Raw genomic sequence first — 19,476 nt, forward strand, 5'->3', positions numbered from 1 at the left:
ATACTGGGTGGGCTTCCTACCGAACCACCCAAACTCTTTAAAGTTTTAACAACTCCTGAACATGATTTCAAAATGATGTAGAATTTTTATAGAAGTTGTTTAATATATAGGAGAATGAAAAAAAACTTTTGGCATATTTAGTTCTATTTTTATTCTAATTTCATAGCTCTAGTCAGAATATATAAACTAATATATAATTACTGTATGTATATAGCCCACACTCTATATGTCATATATAACATGTTGCTGTTGTCTGTATACATATTATATATGTCATCTATGATACTTAACAGAGAAGGCAATAGCACCCCACTCCAGTACTCTTGCCTGGAAAATCCCATGGATGGAGGAGCCTGGTAGGCTGCAGTCCATGGGGTCGCAAAGAGTCGGACATGACTGAGTGACTTCACTTTCAGTTTTCACTTTCATGCATTGGAGAAGGAAATGGCAACCCACTCCAGTGTTCTTGCCTGGAGAATCCCAGGGACGGGGAGCCTGGTGGGATGCCGTCTATGGATACGACTGAAGTGACTTAGCAGTAGTGGCATGATATTTAATTCTATATTTAGAATACATATCCTACAGTTTATTCATTAGAATCAAACAAATATATGTGTATATTCCATTAACTGTTTTTGCCAAAGCAAGATCATAATGAATGTTAGAACTTGCTCTTTTCATTTAAAAAACTTAAGATATGGCCTGTGATATATGCATTACAAATTAAAGTGTAGATTTATTCACTGTTTTACCCCAGGGCTGACCTAGATTCACAGAGATCTGAGTTCCCCACCCCTCCCCTCCCTGCTTCATCTCTCCTTTCTGTCCCTTATCCTTGCTCACTTTCCCTTCTAGCCTTAATAAGATCCTTTCAACAAAAGGGCTCTAGGAATTTCTTTCCAGTTTCAGTGCCATGACACGAGGCTTCAGAGCACTTTTCTGGCCAGATTCCCTGGTGTTCTGAATATTAAAAGAAAATAAAGCCTTGGTGAAACTGGAGGAGGGGCTTCCCAGGTGGTGTAGTAGTAAAGAATCCGTCTGCAAGTGCAGGAGATACAAGAGACATGGGTTCGACCCCTGGGTGGGGAGGATCCCCCAGAGGAGGAAATGGCAATCCGCTCCAGTGTTCTTGCCTGGAAAATTCCATGGGCAAAGGAGCCTGGCAAGCTGCAGGCCATGGGGTCACAAAGAGTTGGACACGACTGAGCGACTGAGCACGCACACCCAAATCTGGAGGAACGTGTCATTCCACATCCGTGTCTCACAGTTGACATTGGATGTGCCGCCTCCCTGGGCCTTTGCCACTACTCACCAGGGAACATGTCCATGTGGGTACCCTGCCCCTGTCCTGTCTGCAGGACCCTGGTCTTTAAGAGCACACACCTTCTGATGACCTGTGCTTACTGTCAACGCCTTCTGGACTTGCCTGGATAATTGATACTTGATCATATATTTTCACTGAGCAACCTTATGAGAAAGCAAGCTGCTGTCATTCTCTGGAATCCTGCTGGCTTCATACAAGGAGCCTCTGCACTGAGCTGTGGATAATCTCAACTCCTTTGTTAGCCGAGGCCCTGCAGGGGGAATCCCCTGAAAAGCCTGACTGCCTCGCTTTTGGTTAGCATTGTTAAAACTTGTGGCCTGTCTCAGTGGGCCAGCTTCGAAGAATATTCTGATGCAAGGGGCACGCTGCCTGGTCATCTCCAGTTGTGTGTCCTTCATGTTCCAATGTACTGTCCCTGCATTGCGTTCTGGGATTTGGTCAGAGAGGAAGGTGGGCATCTTTGGAACGCTTGAGCTTCCTTTCTGGAAAGGACAAAATTATATAAACAGAAAACTGATCAGTTGTTGCTGGGTACTGGTGCGGAGGGGTGGGGATGAGGGGTTGGTGGGGGTCGGGGGAGGGGCACCTGTCACAAACAGCAACATGAAAGAGTTGGGGGTGGGGCGGTAGTGAGAGAACTACTCAGTTCTTGATTGTAGCAGTGGCTATGTAACTGTGTGTGCGTACATGCTAAGTCACTTCCATCATGTCTGGCTCTTTGCAATGCTATGGGCTGTAGCCCTCCAGGCTCCTCTGTCCATGGGATCCTCCAGACAAGCATACTGGAGTGGGTGTTCACGCCCTCCTCCAGGGGATCTTCCCAACATAGGGATTGAACTGCATCTCTTACCTGGGAAGTCTCTGCATAACTGAGTGCCTACGTCTAAATTTATAATTTTACACCAAAATTTTTACTGCATGTAATGTTACAAAAATGACTATAATTTTAAAAATGATATCTCCCTGTTTTAAAAGTGAGGCTCTAGCTGTTCGATTTGGTTGCATTTGTCTCAAGGCTATCAGAAGGCAGTACAGCAGATGAGCAGAGCCAAGGCCACTGGGCTGTATCCAGACTGCATTTCCTCATCTATTAAAAAACCAAACAAAAAATGAGAACAATGAAAAATATCTCATGAAAGAAGCTTGTGAAGATTTAAATAAAATAATGCACCTAAACGTGAATGATACATACATGTGGTGGCAGTGTAGTTACTAAGTTGCGTCTGACTCTTTGAGACCACATGGACTGTAGCCCACCAGGCTCCTCTGTCCATGGGATTCTCCAGGCAAAAATGCTGGAGTGGGTAGCCATTCCCTTCTCCAGGGGATCTCCCGACCCAGGGATTGAACCTGTGTCTCCTGCATTGCAGGCAGATTCTTTACCATCTGAGCCAGCAGGGAAGCCCTGACACATACATGCTGCTGCTGCTAAGTCGATTCAGTCATGTCTGACTCTGTGCGACCCCATAGAAGGCAGCCCAACAGACCCCTCCGTCCCTGGGATTCTCCAGGCAAGAACACTGGAGTGGGTTGCCATTTCCTTCTCTAATGCATGAAAGTGAAAAGTGAAAGTGAAGTCGCTCAGTCGTGTCCGACTCTTCGAGACCCCATGGACTGCAGCCCACCAGGCTCCTCCGTCCATGGGATTTTCCAGACAAGAGTGCTGGAGTGGGGTGCCGTTGCCTTCTCTGACACATACATAGTACAGGCTTAACTCATAATCGTGTGTGTGTTTATCACTCTTTATGGCAGTCACAACAATCTCTAAGACCTTTTTAAAATAGTATACCCTGCTTCTTTTATTGACAGAAAAGAGAGCAATGAATCCGTGGAAGATATTCAGTAAAGAAAGGTTTAGTAAAGGGACAGTTTTGTTTGTATTTGGATGAAGGATTCTAAGCTACTGAAATGTGAACAATAACCAAGGGTCTCATTCGGAGGAAGGTGCTTCTGTTTTCCTGCCTTGCTTTCCAGGGACTCACTGGATTCTGGCTCCTCGTGTGTTTATCCTGAGGCCATGGTGTCTGTTTGCTTTGCAGCACTGAGTTGCTTTGCTGTGGAACTCCCTGCTGGGTCTGGCCACCCCGCACTGGTTTCTCTCTTGAAACCTGGTGCCCTGAAGGCAGTCAATTACTTTCTAACCTAAATCTTCCATGAAAAATTGCTGACTTCTTCTGGAGGTCCACAGGGAGATGGATTTTCAAAGCCTTCCCTGTGCTTATCTACCCCACGTGGGTACATGCATTTTGGTTGCACCAGTTCTCACAAGTACTTTGTCATTAATTAGAGATTTTGCTGTGTTTAGGGTCCCACCGGGCTTCTCAGCACCATTTCCCCCATTTACAACTGGGCCCATTAAGGCATAGTAATTTGCTGTGGGCTTTGTTACCTAGGAAGCTGGCCACAGGGCGAAGGGCCAATTTTCACTTGCGCTTCCTCAATGCTAAGAGCCCTCTTCTTTTTCAGCTTCATTACAGCTCTCCTGCAAGCGTTGCCTCAGCCTCTGGAAACAATCAGCTGCTGTTGGCCCTGCTTTATAGACATTACAGAAATTGCATGGGGGCCAGACAGAAGCTGGGGAAATCAGTGAGCCAGCTTCCTCCACTCTGAAGTTGCTCTTTTGTACTTGGCGTTCTGGCCATTATACCTGCGTAATTCTCTCTTTCCTGTCTGCAGCCTGTCCTGCTGGGGTGCTTTCTGTTTTTACTACAAAGTGGGCTTCCCTCCCGCCGAGTTCCCCTGGACAGCATCACTCTCCCTGCCTTTTGCCTCCAGCTGCTTCCTTTCCCAGCCAGGAGCTGCTCAAAGAGGCTCAAAGAGGCTAAAAAAGGCCCAGCAGCTTTGAGCATCTCACACAGGATTTGAGTAGCCAGGGTGTTGAGATGTCTGCAGTAAAGGGCATTAGCAGTAAGATACAGGGTAATTTTATGTTGTTAGTTTCTGTTTTGTGATTGAAGTCTAGTTGACTTACAGTTTTCGTTATTATTGTTGTGGTTGTGGTTTAGTCTCCAAGTTGTAGCCGACTCTTTGTGATACCATGGACTGTAGCCTGCCAGGCTCCTCTGTCCATGGGATTTCCCAGGCAAGAAAAGTGGAGTGGGTTGCCATGCCCTCTCCAGGGGATCTTCCCGACCCACAGATTGAACCCAGCAGGTCTCTTGCATTGCAGTGGATTCTTCGCCATCTAACCCACCAGGGAAGCCCTTTAGTTATTATATAGGTCTCCAAAAATGATTGCCAATGTCTCCCAATTTCATTTTATTCCATTTCACATGAAAGGAAAGCTGAAAAAAAAACCAATATGTGGTGAAGAAGTGTGTCCTCACCATCTTAAACTGATTTATAATTCTAGAAACATCTGTAGTGGTTGAAGGGCTTATTCTCCAGTCCTGGCAGATGCAGTTTTGCTTCTCTCTCTTTCCCATCACTTCCTGGCTCCCATGAGCAGGGCAGCAGCCTCACCAGTGAAGCAGGGTAAAAAGAGCAGGGCCTGAACTACATGTCTTCTTCTTCTTTTTTTTTTTTTTTTTTTTTGTATTTTTAATTGGAGGATAATTGCTTTACAAAAGCGTTGTATGGTTTCTGCCATACATCACCATGAATCGGCCATAAGTATACATATGTCTCCTCCCTCTTTGACCCTCCCTCCCACCCCCACCACCTCACCCCCCTGCGTTGTCCCAGAGCACCAGGCTGAGCTCCCTGTGTTATACAGCAGCTTTCCACTGGCTCTCTACTTTACACACGGTAATGTGTATGTTTCAGCGCTACTCTCTCAGTTTGCCCCACCCTCTCCCGCCTCCACTGTGTCAAGCGTGTTCTCTCTGTCAGCGTCTCTATTCCTGCCCTGCAAGGAGGTTCAGCAGTGCCGTCTTTCTAGATCCCATATATGCATTAATAGACAATGTTTGTCTTTCTCTTTTGACTTTGTATAACAGGCTCTAGCATCCACCTCACTAGAACAGACTCAAATGCATTCTTTTTTATGTAACAGTCCATTGGATATATGTACAACTTCTTTATCCGTTCACTTGTGAATGGACATGCTCTTGGTAGCTCATCTAACTTGAAATTTGTGAGACAACCCCCAGGGTAGAATGCCCACTTAATCATTAGCTTCTTTTTCTCTTTCTGTCTAAGGCCTTTGAGGAGAAAGCAGAAAACTTGGGCATGAAAAGAAATTCCATCCTTTCTACAATTTAAGATTTTGTGTTGCAAACCCAACCTCCTTACCCCAAGAGGAGAGCAGTAGAAGCAATTAGGTTGCCATGGGGATTGGTAATTGATTGATTGATTGATTTAAAAGCCAGAGAATTGTAAAAAATGATATATGTGCATTGAAATTTTTTTTTAAGTTTATCTCCTAATTGTTGCTACTTATAAGACCAAGGCTTGGCACACGTTTGTACAGGTTTTCCTGACTGGCTTTTCCCATGGCTCTTCTTGCAGAAACCTCACCAATAATGCATCATCAACAAATTTCCAGTTTGTGTTTCTTTAAAGAGGCCTGGAAATTTCTAGAACACTTACATAACAGTCCTCAGTCCCTCCCTGCTTAAATATTATTGAGTTTTCCCAAGGTTTTCAACATAGTTTAGATGGACACAGGAACTCCTCTTCTTTCCCACTAATATTTCATTACTTTACATAGTATTTATTTAAATTATGTAATTAGAATTTTTTTTTTTTTACTTTAAAATATTGTATTGGTTTTGTGTAGTTAGAATTTTAAGTACAGCTGGCACCAAAAGGTTTAGAAAACACTCCGTCAGTAGGATGGGAAGTTGGCAGGCTCACCAGCGCCACTCTGGCCCTGGCCTTGGCCCCTGGCTTTGGGGGAGGGCTCTGAGCTCCGGACACCTGTCTGGTGGGAGGAGGGGGCTTCTAGGCCACCATTTAACTGGTTCCTGTCGCTTCTCTCAGTTAATTGATATTATCAGCCTGCTAGCCTCCTGCCCAAGGAGAGGAAGTGGATGCCTCTGATCTGTCTGCTCTCCCTGCTTTTGGAAAATTACGGAACCACTCTCTTTGCTCCAGGGCCTAACTGTGGCGCCTCTTCTACTAATTAAAAATAGTTCTGTGCTTCTGAGGAAAACTACCTCAGGGCCTTCGGAGCCTCCTTCACCTTGGAAATTCCTTGTCGCTCACTGATGAACACTTGAGGGGTTGAGAGAGGCTGGTCACAGGCTGGGTGGAGAGGACTGTTACACTTGTGGCACAGTTTCCGTTGAGAAACTGAGAGATTTTGAATCCAGGCTTTTACATCTCTGGAAAGTGTACTAATACTCTGTTCAAAGCAGTGATTCTAGTCGTCTCATAGTTGCATAACTCACAGAAAAACATGTAGAAATTCAAAACAATTTTAATTTAAGATGAACACAAATGGAAGCTGGCATTTGAGTCTGAGCTCCTTGTAGTTCAGTACTTCTTAGCAACAGGCAGCTGGCAGGGCTTCCCAGGTGACGCAGTTGGTAGAGAATCCACCTGCCAGTGCAGGAGATGCAGGTTTGATTCCCCGGTTGGGAAGATCCCCTGGAGTAGGAAATGGCAACCCACTCCAGTATTCTTACCTGGGAAATCCCATGGACAGAGGAGCCTGGAAGGTTACAGTCCACGGGGTCCCAAAGAGTTGGACACGACCAAGCACGCACGCTTTGCCAACAAAGGTCCGTCTAGTCAAGGCTATGGTTTTCCTGTGGTCATGTATAGATGTGAGTGTTGGACTGTGAAGAAGGCTGAGCGCTGAAGAATTGATGCTTTTGAACTGTGGTGTTGGAGAAGACTCTTGAGAGTCCCTTGGACTGCACGGAGATCCAACCAGTCCATTCTGAAGGAGATCAGCCCTGGGATTTCTTTAGAAGGAATGATGCTGAGGCTGAAACTCCAGTACTTTGGCCACCTCATGCGAAGAGTTGACTCATTGGAAGACTCTGATGCTGGGAGGGATTGGGGGCAGGAGGAGAAGGGGACGGCAGAGGATGAGATGGCTGGATGGCATCACTGACTCTATGGACGTGAGTCTGAGTGAAGTCCGGGAGTTGGTGATGGACAGGGAGGCCTGGCGTGCTGCGATTCATGGGATCGCAGAGAGTCGGACACAACTGAGTGACTGAACTGAAGCACACATGCACACACACACACACAGGACACATCCCCTGAAAGGCAACCCCCCCAGAGGTGTTCTGTCTTCATTTTCTCATGCAAAAGGACCTTAGAATTTATGTGGCTATCACCAGAATCTGAAGTCTTGTGTTAAACAGATTGTTTAGGTATTCACTGATTCTATCAATCTCCTTTACAAATAGATTTTTTTCCTCCAAAGTTTCCAGTACAGTTTGGCCTTAGGCAACATTGGTGTGTCAAAGGAAGCAGACCAAATTCTCTCATGTGATCATGGGCTAGGAAATATGGCTTTCTAAAGCTTGCCTTTCATGTGAACTAGAAACCACAGGCCAATGAACATACATGAATTACCAGGCCATTTCTTCTTTCAGCCATATCTTTTGTTCTATTAATGGTTCTATTTAGAACTCATTTCTTAGTGTCTTCTTTGAAATAAGCATGCAGATTTGTCATTTCGTTGTTTTAGTCACTAAGTCATGTCTGACTTTTTTGTGATCCTGTGGACTATAGCCCACCAGGCTCCTTTGTCCCTGGGATTCTCCAGGCAAGAATACTGGAGTGAGTTGCCATTTTCTTCTCCAGGGGATATTCCCCCGACTCAGTGTGCAGATACTTGAAGACAAATAATTGACTTGTTCTGACCTAAAGACATCTAAACATTTCAGATGCTTTCCTTACCACCACCAACATCTGGATGCTTTTGAAAGAAATACCCACTTACTCAGGGTGTAACCATATAATCTGAATATTTGGATGAATACATGTATCTTATGGAGTAGTAACGATGTACCATTAGTGTCACCATGTGCCTCTCTGCTTGTTGGCATTACATAATGACTGCAGAACTCAGCATTTATGTGAAAACCTGAATACTTACAAAATCTATTTCAAATAGATTGTGAAAGATATCCTTTGTGGTATTGGACGGGAGTTTGAGGTAAATATTCTTTATGTGGACAATAGAAAAAGGAAAACCATATAGCATTTCTGGAATGTATTTGCCAAGCTTGTATTTTGGAAAACAGCCCAAAGGAACATATTTAAGGCTGTGACTTTAATACTGAACTAAGGAAATGCTTTAATGTATCAGCTAAGCTCATGGATGGTGGTAATCACATCTGGTTTACCTCAAGCTACAGTAGAGGGAATGAAACTTAAGAACAGAACACACATCATGAGGCTCAAGATCCATTTTTGGTTTGCAAGGATGCATGTGTGCAGTGCAGGATTTTTAATTGATTTTGAAACATAAGTACTGCTGTGGCTCAACAATCCGTAAATGCAGGTTGCTCTGTCGCCCGTCCTTTCTTTGTGATGTAGCCTGTGACTTTCACTGCAGGAATTAGATATTTTTATGGATAGGTCCCTATTGCTGTTGCCTTATTACATGGCCAAGGAAAGTAGGGATCTGAGTAGGCTGGTAGGACAGAGAGGGGGCTGTCCAAGTCAGAGACCTTCCCTGTTAGCACAGATCCTGACCACTAACTGTGGGAAATATTGATGGCTAATTTTTTCTTTTTCTTTTTTTTAAAATTGAAGTATAGTTGATTTAAAATGTTTCAGTTAATAGGTAACACTATGATGGACGTGAGTCTGAGTGAACTGCGGGAGTTGGTGATGGACAGGGAGGCCTGGCGTGCTGTGATTTATGGGGTTGCAAAGAGTTGGACACGACTGAGCGACTGAATTGAACTGTGTGTAAAACAGATGGCTAGTGGGAAGATGCTGAATAGCACAGGGAGCTCAGCTCAGTGCTCTGTGATGACCTAAAGGGGTGGGATAGGTGTGTGTGGGAAGGAGGCTCAAGAGGGAGGGGATATACATATATATATGTATAAATCATGTTTTTATACAGCAGAAACTAACACAACATTGTAAAACAATGATATGCCAATTTTAAAGAGCGATTCCATTATATACATATGTTTTTTCAGATTCTTTTCCATTATAAATTATTACAAGATATTGAATATGGTTCCCTGTGTTATACATTAGGTCCTTATTGTCCATCTTATATATAGTAGTGTATATATGTTAATCCCAAAGTGAAACTGAAAGTTGCTCAGTTGTGTCTGACTGTTTGTGACCCCGTGGTCTATACAGTCCATGGAATTCTCCAGGCCAGAATACTGGAGTGGGTAGCCTTTCCCTTCTCCAGGGGATCTTCCCAACCCAGGGATTGAACCCAGGTCTCCTGCATTGCAGGCGGATTCTTTACCAGCTGAGCTGCAAGGGAAGCCCTGTTAATCCCAAACTCCTCATTTATTCCTCCTTTCCCTTTCCCTTTTTGTAACCATAAGTCTGTTCTCTATGTCTGTGAGTCTGTTTTGTACATAAGTTCATTTGCATCTGTTTTTAGATTCCAGATATAAGTGATATCATAAGGTATTTGTCTTTGGCTTACTTCACTTGGTATGATAATCTCTAGGTCCATCCATGTTTCTGCAAATGGCATTACATCATTCTTTTTCGTGGCTGAGTAGTACTCCGTTACATATGTAATGGAATATATCTGTGTGCCTCACGTCTTCTTTGTCCACTCATTCATACTGATGAGTTCCTTAAGCACATCGCCCAGCACAATGCGTTTCTCACATGGGACACAGTCCTGAAGGGTACTTGTTGATTTCCTCAGCTTAATTTGTAAATCACAGCAAGGCTTCTTACCTCAGTTATCAGGTTTCTCTTGTCCTGCTGCTTATTATCATTTCAGACATCATACTGCCTTGCCCTTTAGAACTACTTTTGTCAGCATTTTAAAACATCAGCTATTTCAATGTTCTTTATCCAGTGACTTAACCCAAGGTGGAGCCGGTCTGCTCAAATCTGCAGCAGGTCACCGCTGATGAATAACATTTCTGAAAGCATATTCTCTGTTAGGTGTGGCAGTCTTTCATAAGTAAAGTTGGCAGCTACAGCAGTACTTAACCTAACTAGCAATGTAACCTAAACAGTTTCTATTCCAAATACATTTTATTCAGGAAATAATGTGTGTGTGTGTGTGTGTGTGTGTATGATACATATGATTCTCTCATCACTCTAGATGTAGCCAGATGAGATGTTACCAGATACTTGTTCTTATCAAAGCAATTATTGTTATAATATAATATAATCCTTACCCTTTTTTTTAGTACTTTTTATGAGGACCATTTTGAAAGTCTTTATTGAATTTGTTACATTGTTTCTGTTTTATGTTTTGGTTTTTGGCTACGAGGCATGTGGGATCTTAGCTTCCCAAAAAGGGATCGAACCTGTACCCACTGCATTGGAACGCAAAGTCTTAACCACTAGACTGCCAGGGAAGTCCCCCCTTCCCTTTCAATATGAGCTCTAGTTTTAAAACTTTAAATGTTTGTATCTTCCAAATTTCATAGGCAAGGGCATAGTCTTCTTTATGGGAAAATCACTAAGTAATAAAGTCCTTGGAGAGCCTGACCACGGAGCCTGCGAGTGTGGTTTTCAGCAGTGTGTGGGGTGCAGGCATCTGCTCAGGCTAGCAACTGAATGTATTTTTGGATCCAAGTATAAACCTTTCTAGATAAATGTTTTTAGAAAGTCATTTTAATGAGAAAATCCTGCCCAACAAAGGAAATCCTTTTTTCTGTTTTAAATCACGCTTCCCCAGTTTAGTGAGTAGGACAGAAATTTGACATCAGCCCTAATTCAACACAGCTGGAAATTTCTGCCCGAACACTCAAGTCTACGGGTTTTGATCATGAGGTGAGTTACGCAAATTCTCTTTGAAATATTGCCTGACCAAGTTAGGGCTACCGAATCAGACATGTGTGGAAGGACAGGAGGGAAGATTTAGGGCTCTTCTTGAGGCTGATAAAAGGCAAGTGTGTGTGGAAGAGTGGGGACAGACACACAAGACCTGCTAGTTGCCCTAGAGGCAGGAGATCATCCCAGGCAAGCTACTCTTGGCTGCATCCAGGGAAGGGACCGAGTCTAGGGACATCTCACAGGTCTCTGCCTGGCTCTTCACACTTGGTGAGAGGCGGCCTTGGCCAAGGCAGGCTGAGAAACCGCATCGCTTCCTCAAGACCTGGCAAAAAAGAAGTCTCCATTCCTTGCTTCAACAAATGTGTCCTGAGCATCTTTTGAAAACTAGGCAAGTTGCACTGGAACTCCAGGGATGGAAGGACCCCATTCTAACCCCGTCTAGTTGGAGAGATAGGCAGGTGCATACATGTGAGAGAAGTTCTGTCCATGGTATGGGAGGAACACCCCAGCCTGGAGTTGCAGTAGTAAGAGATTCAGGGATTCAGGAGCATGTCTGGAGGAAGTGAGGTTTGCAGGGTTTCTCAGAGGAGAGGGGGCGTCAGCCAGGCAGAGAAGGGAAAAGCTCACTAAGAGGCTCTATTCCTGCTATAGCTTTTTTTCATTCTGGCCTGTGGTGAAAATAGTTACTCCTAGGGCTAAATGATGGAATAAATGTGTAGAAAGAAAAAAATAATAATTTGAATGGCTGAAAAGACTGCCTGATGGGACAAATTACTAGAGAGTTTTCAAAGCCACTTTGAAATGCCAAACAACCTGTACTTTATCTGTTCAGAATTGCAAATACCACAGAACTCCATTTCAGTCAGGAATACCAATGATTTTGTTGTGGGGGATATTTTAATTTTCAAGTATCAGTCATGTAGTCATGTAACATTTTTGGGGCCACATTTAATTTAATAACTAAGTGGGAGCAAATGTTACCAATTTCACGCTGAGAGGAGCCCAGTGCATGAAGAACTACTGAATATGGTTCAGAGAATGTCCATTGGGAATCTAGCAAGTAGATGGGAAAGATGGGCAGTTAAGGCTCTCAAATTCAAGAGGGGTAGTGGTAAAGCATGCAGGTTCCATCCCTAGCTCAGGAAGTCCCTTGGAGTAGGAAATGGAAACCCACTCCAGTATTCATGCCTGGAAAATTCTATGGACAGAGGAGCCTGGCCAGCGACAGTCCATGGGGTCGCAAAGAATCGAACATGGCTGAGCAACTGAACACACAGATACATGTTCTTATTCAGAAAGGAAAACAGGCCATCCTTCCCATGTGACTCACCCGCTGTCCTCTGCCTCCAGCCTTGGGTTTCATGGACTTGGAGACCAAAGGTCCCTCACTCACCACTGCATCCTGGATTGTCCTGGTTATCATCACCAACAGCTAGGTGACGTGTATGCAAGTCATGGAGGAGGTACCTCTTTGGATGAGGCTGAGCCCTCTGGGAAACAGGACAGACTTTGCTGAGTTTTGAGGGAGGAAGAAAGAGAAGAGACAGCTTCTGATGTTGTTTTCTTCTCTGATTCTTTCTGTCATCACTTGTAGCCCCCTCAGTCCTGCCATGGGTCAGCCCTGCACAAATCCCTTTCTGTGTCCTTCATTCCCCCTCCTTGCATCATGGTTAAGTCCAGATCCAGAGGAAAGAGCTGGCTAGATGTGGGAAGACCTCTGTCTTGAACCCCAACCCACCACTTTCTCTCTGTGTGACATTCGGCAAGTCACAAGACTCTTAGAGATGCTTCTGGTGTGTGTATAAGGAGGAACTGAATTAGATGAGACCTAAGTTCCTAGGCCCACCAGCTCCAATTCTCTCTGCTTAGGCATGAAGGTGCTTGGGGAAGCATCTGTGACATTCTCAGCAGCCCTGACTGAGGTGGCCCTTTGTACACGCTTGCGTGTGATGTCCTGGGAAACAGGCGAGAGTGAAAATGAAGGACTCCACCTTCTTGCAGTTACATCCCAAGCTGGGGCCCCAGGAGCAGTGCACTGCTTTAAGAGTGCGCTTATTTTGGCTGAAAGAGAAATGCCAGCATTGCCAAAGATCTGTTGAAAGACAACTGCTTTGAACAGAAGTTCCCTTTCTGTTAAAACTAACAAGCAAACAAAAGCCCTTCTATGGCTCCTATTTACTTTACCTTTTTATTTGATTTTTTTTTATCAGATGATAATCGCTGTATAATATTGTGTTGGTTTCTGCCATACATGAACGTGAATCAGCCACAGTAAGGAACTCAAGAGACAGCTTCTGGTGCTCTTTGTTTCTCTGATTTCTTTCTGTCATCATTTTGTCATCCCCTCAGTCCTGCCCTAGGTCAACCCTACACAAATCCCTTTTGGTGTCCCTCCGTATTCCATCACAGGTTAGGCAAATGATATGGATAAAATTAGAGACTAGGGTAAAGTTGACAATGAAGCCCCCTACTCTCCTGACAGGGGACCTCTGCATCAGATCAGATCAGTCGCTCAGTCATGTCCGACTCTTTGTGACCCCATGAATCGCAGCACGCCAGGCCTCCCTGTCCATCACCAACTCCCGGGGTTCACTGAGACTCACGTCCATCGAGTCAGTGATGCCATCCAGCCATCTCATCCTCTGTCGTCCCCTTCTCCTCCTGCCCCCAATCCCTCCCAGCATCAGGGTCTTTTCCAATGAGTCAACTCTTCGCATGAGGTGGCCAAAGTACTGGAGTTTCAACTTTAGCATCATTCTTTCCAAAGAAATCCCAGGGCTGATCTCCTTCAGAATGGACTGGTTGGATCTCCTTGCAGTCCAAGGGACTCTCAAGAGTCTTCTCCAACACCACAGTTCAAAAGCATCAATTCTTCAGCACTCAGCCTTCTTCACAGTCCAACTCTCACATCCATACATGACCACAGGAAAAACCAGAGCCTTGACTAGATGAACCTTTGTTGGCAAAGTAATGTCTCTGCTTTTGAATATGCTATCTAGGTTGGTCATAACTTTCCTTCCAAGGAGTGAGCCTAAAAACCAATGACTTAAAAAAGACATACTTGAGAAAAGTGTTCTCAAAGCAAGAGGGATATAATGGTAACAGGCCTGATGCCTCCCGCCAACACCCTGCCACCCTGGGCCAATGGAGCACATGCACACATATGTTCCTAGGAGGATATAATCCTTGGGGATTTACATAGGATGGCGATTTTGTTCTTCATCCTAGGCAGTGTGTCCCCAAGGGGGCTGTGAGATCTAGAGACGAATCCATTCATCTAGTACACTTCTGCCTCTCATGAGGAAACATCTTGCTGTACCATATCCACTAAACAGTCATTTGCCCCAAAGCTAGAGGGAAGCAAGCTCCCACTGGTTACATCCTGAGCAAATATGTTATTCAGACTATGCACCTGCATATTTGACCAGAATTCGGGAATCTGGGGACTAGTGACCAACAGCAGTGACCACTCATTGCAATCTTTTTCTTACGCTCATGGCTCCAGTTCCCAGCACAGCTGGGCACTCCCTACCCTGAGACAAGTCTGGGTGTTAGCACTTTAGTGCACTTCTGGTCTAGGGACCAGAAGGGGATACCTCCTGCTAATGTTGTGCAGGGGTCCTGTCCATTCAGGCAGGCTCCCATGTGGTGTATACCCATGCATCCTACTGTTTTAGCTACTATGATTCTTGACACATCACGCTCAGCTTAGTGATTAAAAAATTTTTTTTCATATATGCATGGACCTGTGAGGAGGACTGTCTTTGCCCCACATGGTCTGAGTGTTTAATGAATCACTTGAAGGCGGGTCCTCAAATTGTCTGAAGGCTCAGTCCCACTCATACCTGGCTATTGACTGGGCCTTTCGCTGGGGCATTCAGCCAGACACCTACACCTGGCCAAACCAAGTGACTTGGGCTTCCTCATGACATGGACCCTGGGTTCCAGGGCAAGTGATCTGAGAAGACATACCACCTATTATGATGTTGATCTGGAAGTCAGGCGTGTCAGCTCCAGAGGATCCTTAAAGGACCAGCCAGGTTCAAGGGGGAGAAGTATTAATAATAATCTGTCTCCTGGCAGCACAGGGAAGGTTCTGGAAGGCCATACTGCTGTGGCCACACACACATTCCGCCCTGCCTGGGCACAGCATGGGAACAGCAAGGAGGGTCTACCCGGCCCCTCCAGGGTGTGCTCCACAGGCAGGGCTTCCACAGCTTTGTCCATCTGCTGCTCATGACTCTGGTTCCGTCTGGCCCTCTGTGGACAGACGGAATTTCTTTGAATGATGGAGAATTTTTTTATCAGATTGATAAAATGTGTAAATCTTTCCTCTCGTTAGCTGTCACTTCTCAGTTTAGGTCTTAAGCTAATTCCATCCCCATGGATCCATATGAGAGCATTATGGTAAAGCCATAAGCCATTCAAATAACACCCAGGTCACACGCAGTGTCCTTTCAGTACAGGACCAGAATCTGTCCGCAGTGATCTGTGCAGGAGTGTGGTGGAGATTCTGTAACTTGAAGAGGCGGTCCCACGAGAGCATGCCAGTCAGCTCTTCTGTTGCTGATCAGAGAACCTTGATCTCACTGAGTTTGTTTCCCTGTGCCTCTTTGTGCCTTTTCATCTTTTTTTTTTCAATTATTGAAGTATAGTTGATTTACAAGGTGTGTTAGTTTCAGGTGTGTAGCAAAATGATTCAATTATTGCATTCTCCATTATAGGTCATTGAAAGTGAAAGTGAAGTCGCTCAATCGTGTCCGACTCTTTGCGACCCCATGGACTGCAGCCTACCAGGCTCTTCCATCCATGGAATTTTCCAGGCAAGAGTACTGGAGTGGGTTGCCATTTCCTTTTCCAGGGGATCTTCCTAATCCAGGGATCAAACCCGGGTCCCCCACACTGCAGGCAGATGCTTTACCATCTGAGCCACCAGGAATTATAGGTCATTAGATATTAAAAATAGTTCTCTATACTATACAGTTGGTCCTTGTCAGTTATCTATTTTATCTGGAGTAGTTTGTATCTGTTAACTGCATACTCCTGATTTATCCCCTGCCCTTCCCCTTTAGTAACCGTATGTCTTGTTTTCTATTTCTTGTGTTTTTTAAGCTTTAAAAAAAAAAAATATTCAGTTGTATGTCTTCCATACTTTTTCATTATGGCCTGAATTAATGTTCTTAGTGACTTTTTTCTTTATTATATTTCAGAGATGTGGAAAATACAACAAAACATTGAGAAGAAAATAAAAATGTACTGTAATGCTGGCCCTCCAAATAAGTGTTAATATTTTAGAGCTTTGCCTACTTATTTCCTCATTATTAAATATTCTTCTATTAAAATTATTTTAATGGCTAAGTACAAATTGAATATACCAGGACTTATTTTAAGCACTCTCTTTATTGTTGGACACATGTTATTTCCTCTTTCTTATACTCTTAATGCAATTACTTTTGCATTACTAAAATAACAATAACTTTTTATTTAACATATGATAGAGATTTTCAATATTTATTAAAATGCTTAATAAAAATTATTTAAATTTAAATATATAAATTCCAATAAAGGGACTATTGAATCATAGACTATAAATAATTTAAAGTTTTGCTGTTGTTGTTGTTTAGTCACTAAGTTGTGTCTGACTCTGTTGCAACCCCATGGACTGTAGCCTGCCAGCCTCCTCTGTCCCTGGAATTTTCCAGACAAGAATACTGGAGTGGGTTATCATTTTCTTCTCCAGGGGATCTTCCTGACCTGAAGATCGAACCTCCCTCTCCTGCATCGGCAGGCAGGTGCTTTACCACTATTATTATCAGGAAAGCCCAAAGTTTTTCTATATGGTCTTAAATCACTTTTCCAAATTCACACAATCACTATCAATCTGCACATAATTTTGAAATAAAAACAGGCAGGAATTATGTATTTGGGGGAATATGTAAAGCCATATTTTAAATGGACTCAATTTAGCTTTGATTTCTATTTGTTTTAGCCCCAAGATGAAAATTGAATCATTTGATTCCATCAAAGAGTGTTTTCAATTCCTCAGCTTCATGTTCTGATTCTATGCTTTTGTGTCTCTTTAAAGTGTAATCTCTGTCGTATATATTTTCCCACTAACACTGTATTTTTCTCCTTCATGTATGCCTTGTGGTTTCGCTGCTGTCAATCATTTTGCTCCAGATGTTCCTTTTCTTGGTGTCTCATTTAGTTCATGCATGACTATGCCACTACTCATTGCCTGTTGTCTTAACTTCCATGTAATTTGTCTACTCTGTAATTCTACATCTTTGAATGATAATGTTACTACTTTTAGAGCAGGAAAATATATATGTATATGTGATTTCTACATATTTACTGTTTTCTCCTCACCACTACTATGGTCAGTTATGAACAAACCTTCACACATGCTTCACATGCTTTCTTGTATAATCGTGTCCATTTGTCTGCAAAATTGTATGTTGTCACTAAGTTTTTTGTACATATATTAACTTATAATATATTAGATGTCTTCAGTATTTATGGTAGTTATGGGTACTTCATCTGTGCTGTTTTCTTCTAATGTAGTTGACCATTTGGGATATAAACTTTAGGGAATGATGGAGTTGATATAGTGAATGTTAAATTACATATCTTGATTAAATAGTTATTTTTGGACTCCAATTATAGTATTATACAACTTGTGAACTCTAAGGACTTTTTAAATATTGCCACACCTGGGCATTTTGTTGTTTCTTTTCTAGCCATTAATTATAGCTTTTTTAGTAACTCTGCAATTTAATCTGAATGTATATCTCAATTCTTTTCCCTATGCAAAATTATTTTTATATACCTTCTAGGACTCTCACCATTAGTTGGAAAAATATTAGTTTTACTTTTGGTTACTTTTAAATTCTGAGCTCACTTTTTGCTGCTTATTTATTTATTTATTATATTTTTATTGAGATATAATTGACATATAACACTGTGTAAGTTGAGATGTACATTGTTTTTATACGATGCAGGTTATTACAAGATATTGAATATAGTTCCCTGTGCTACACAGTAGGTCCTGGTTTATCCATTTTAATGTATAGTAGTATGTATACGTTAATCCCAATCTCCTAATTTATCCCTCCTCCCCCTTTCCCCTTTGGTAACCATAAGTCTTTTTTCTATGTCTGTGAGTCTGATTCTGTTTTATGATAACTTCGTTTGTATCATTTTCTTAGACTCCACATATAAACAATATCATATGACATTTGTCTTTCTCTGTCTGACTTACTTAGTATAGTAGAGATTCTAGGTCCTGTCATACTGCAAATGGCATTATTTTGTTCTTTTTATGGCTGAGTAATATTCCATTGTGTATATATGTACCACATCTTCTTTATCCATTCATCTGTGGGTGGACATTTAGGTTGCTTCCATGTCTTGGATATTGTGAATAGTGCTACTATGAACACTGGGGTGCGTGCATCCTTTTGAATTATAGTTTTTTTGGATATACATCCAGGGTTATGATTGCTGGTTCATACAGTAGCTCTGTTTTTCATTTTTAAAGTAACCTTCATATTATTCTCCACATGGTGATTTTGTACAGAAAAGTGACAAAAAGAGGGCTCTTTTCTGGTTCATGTGGTGGATACAAGTGTGAAGGGGAAACGTTTCAGAAGGCGGGAGGTCCCAGACTTGGCTATTCATTCATGGAAACAATGAATGCCATGTGCCTACCATGTGTCTGACATTGTGCCAGGAGCTCTGAACCTAGTAGTGAGCAAGCCGCCATCGTCCGAGCTCTTATGGGGCTTGACGTGGATTGTCCCTTCTTTTATGGAACTTATGCCCTGGTGTGAGAGAGGGAAAATGAGTATTTGCACTGGTGCTGATAGCAGCTACATATAACATACATATAATACAGGTCTCCTGGCATTTAAAGTCTCCTTGGGAACGCTCTTGCACTGGGAGCGTTGGTGGGAATGTAAATTGATACATCCACTATGGAAGAAGGTATGGAGATGCCTTTAAAAACTAGGAATAAAACCACCATATGACCCAGCAATCCCACTCATAGGGATATACCCTGAGGAAATCAAAATTGAAAAAGACACATGTATCCCATTGTTCATTGCAGCACTATTTACAATAGCTGGAACATGGAAGCAACCTAGATGTCCATCGACAGGTGAATGGATATAAAAGTTGTGGTACATATACACAATGTAATATTACTCAGCCATAAAAAGGAATGCATTTGAATCAGTTCTAATGAGGTGGATGAACCTAGAACCTATTATACAGAGTGAAGCAAGTCAGAAAGAGAAAGATAA

At 43.0% G+C, this 19,476-nt stretch overlaps 1 protein-coding gene across 2 annotated transcripts in view; it reads left to right on the forward strand.

Annotated features, from left to right (window-relative positions):
- The window catches only part of DISC1 (DISC1 scaffold protein), a 425,923-nt gene that overhangs the window by 387,881 nt on the left and 18,566 nt on the right, over positions 1-19,476 (forward strand). The window lies entirely within an intron of this gene.

Source organism: Bos javanicus, chromosome 28 (assembly GCF_032452875.1).
Source record: "Bos javanicus breed banteng chromosome 28, ARS-OSU_banteng_1.0, whole genome shotgun sequence".
NCBI lineage: Eukaryota > Metazoa > Chordata > Mammalia > Artiodactyla > Bovidae > Bos > Bos javanicus.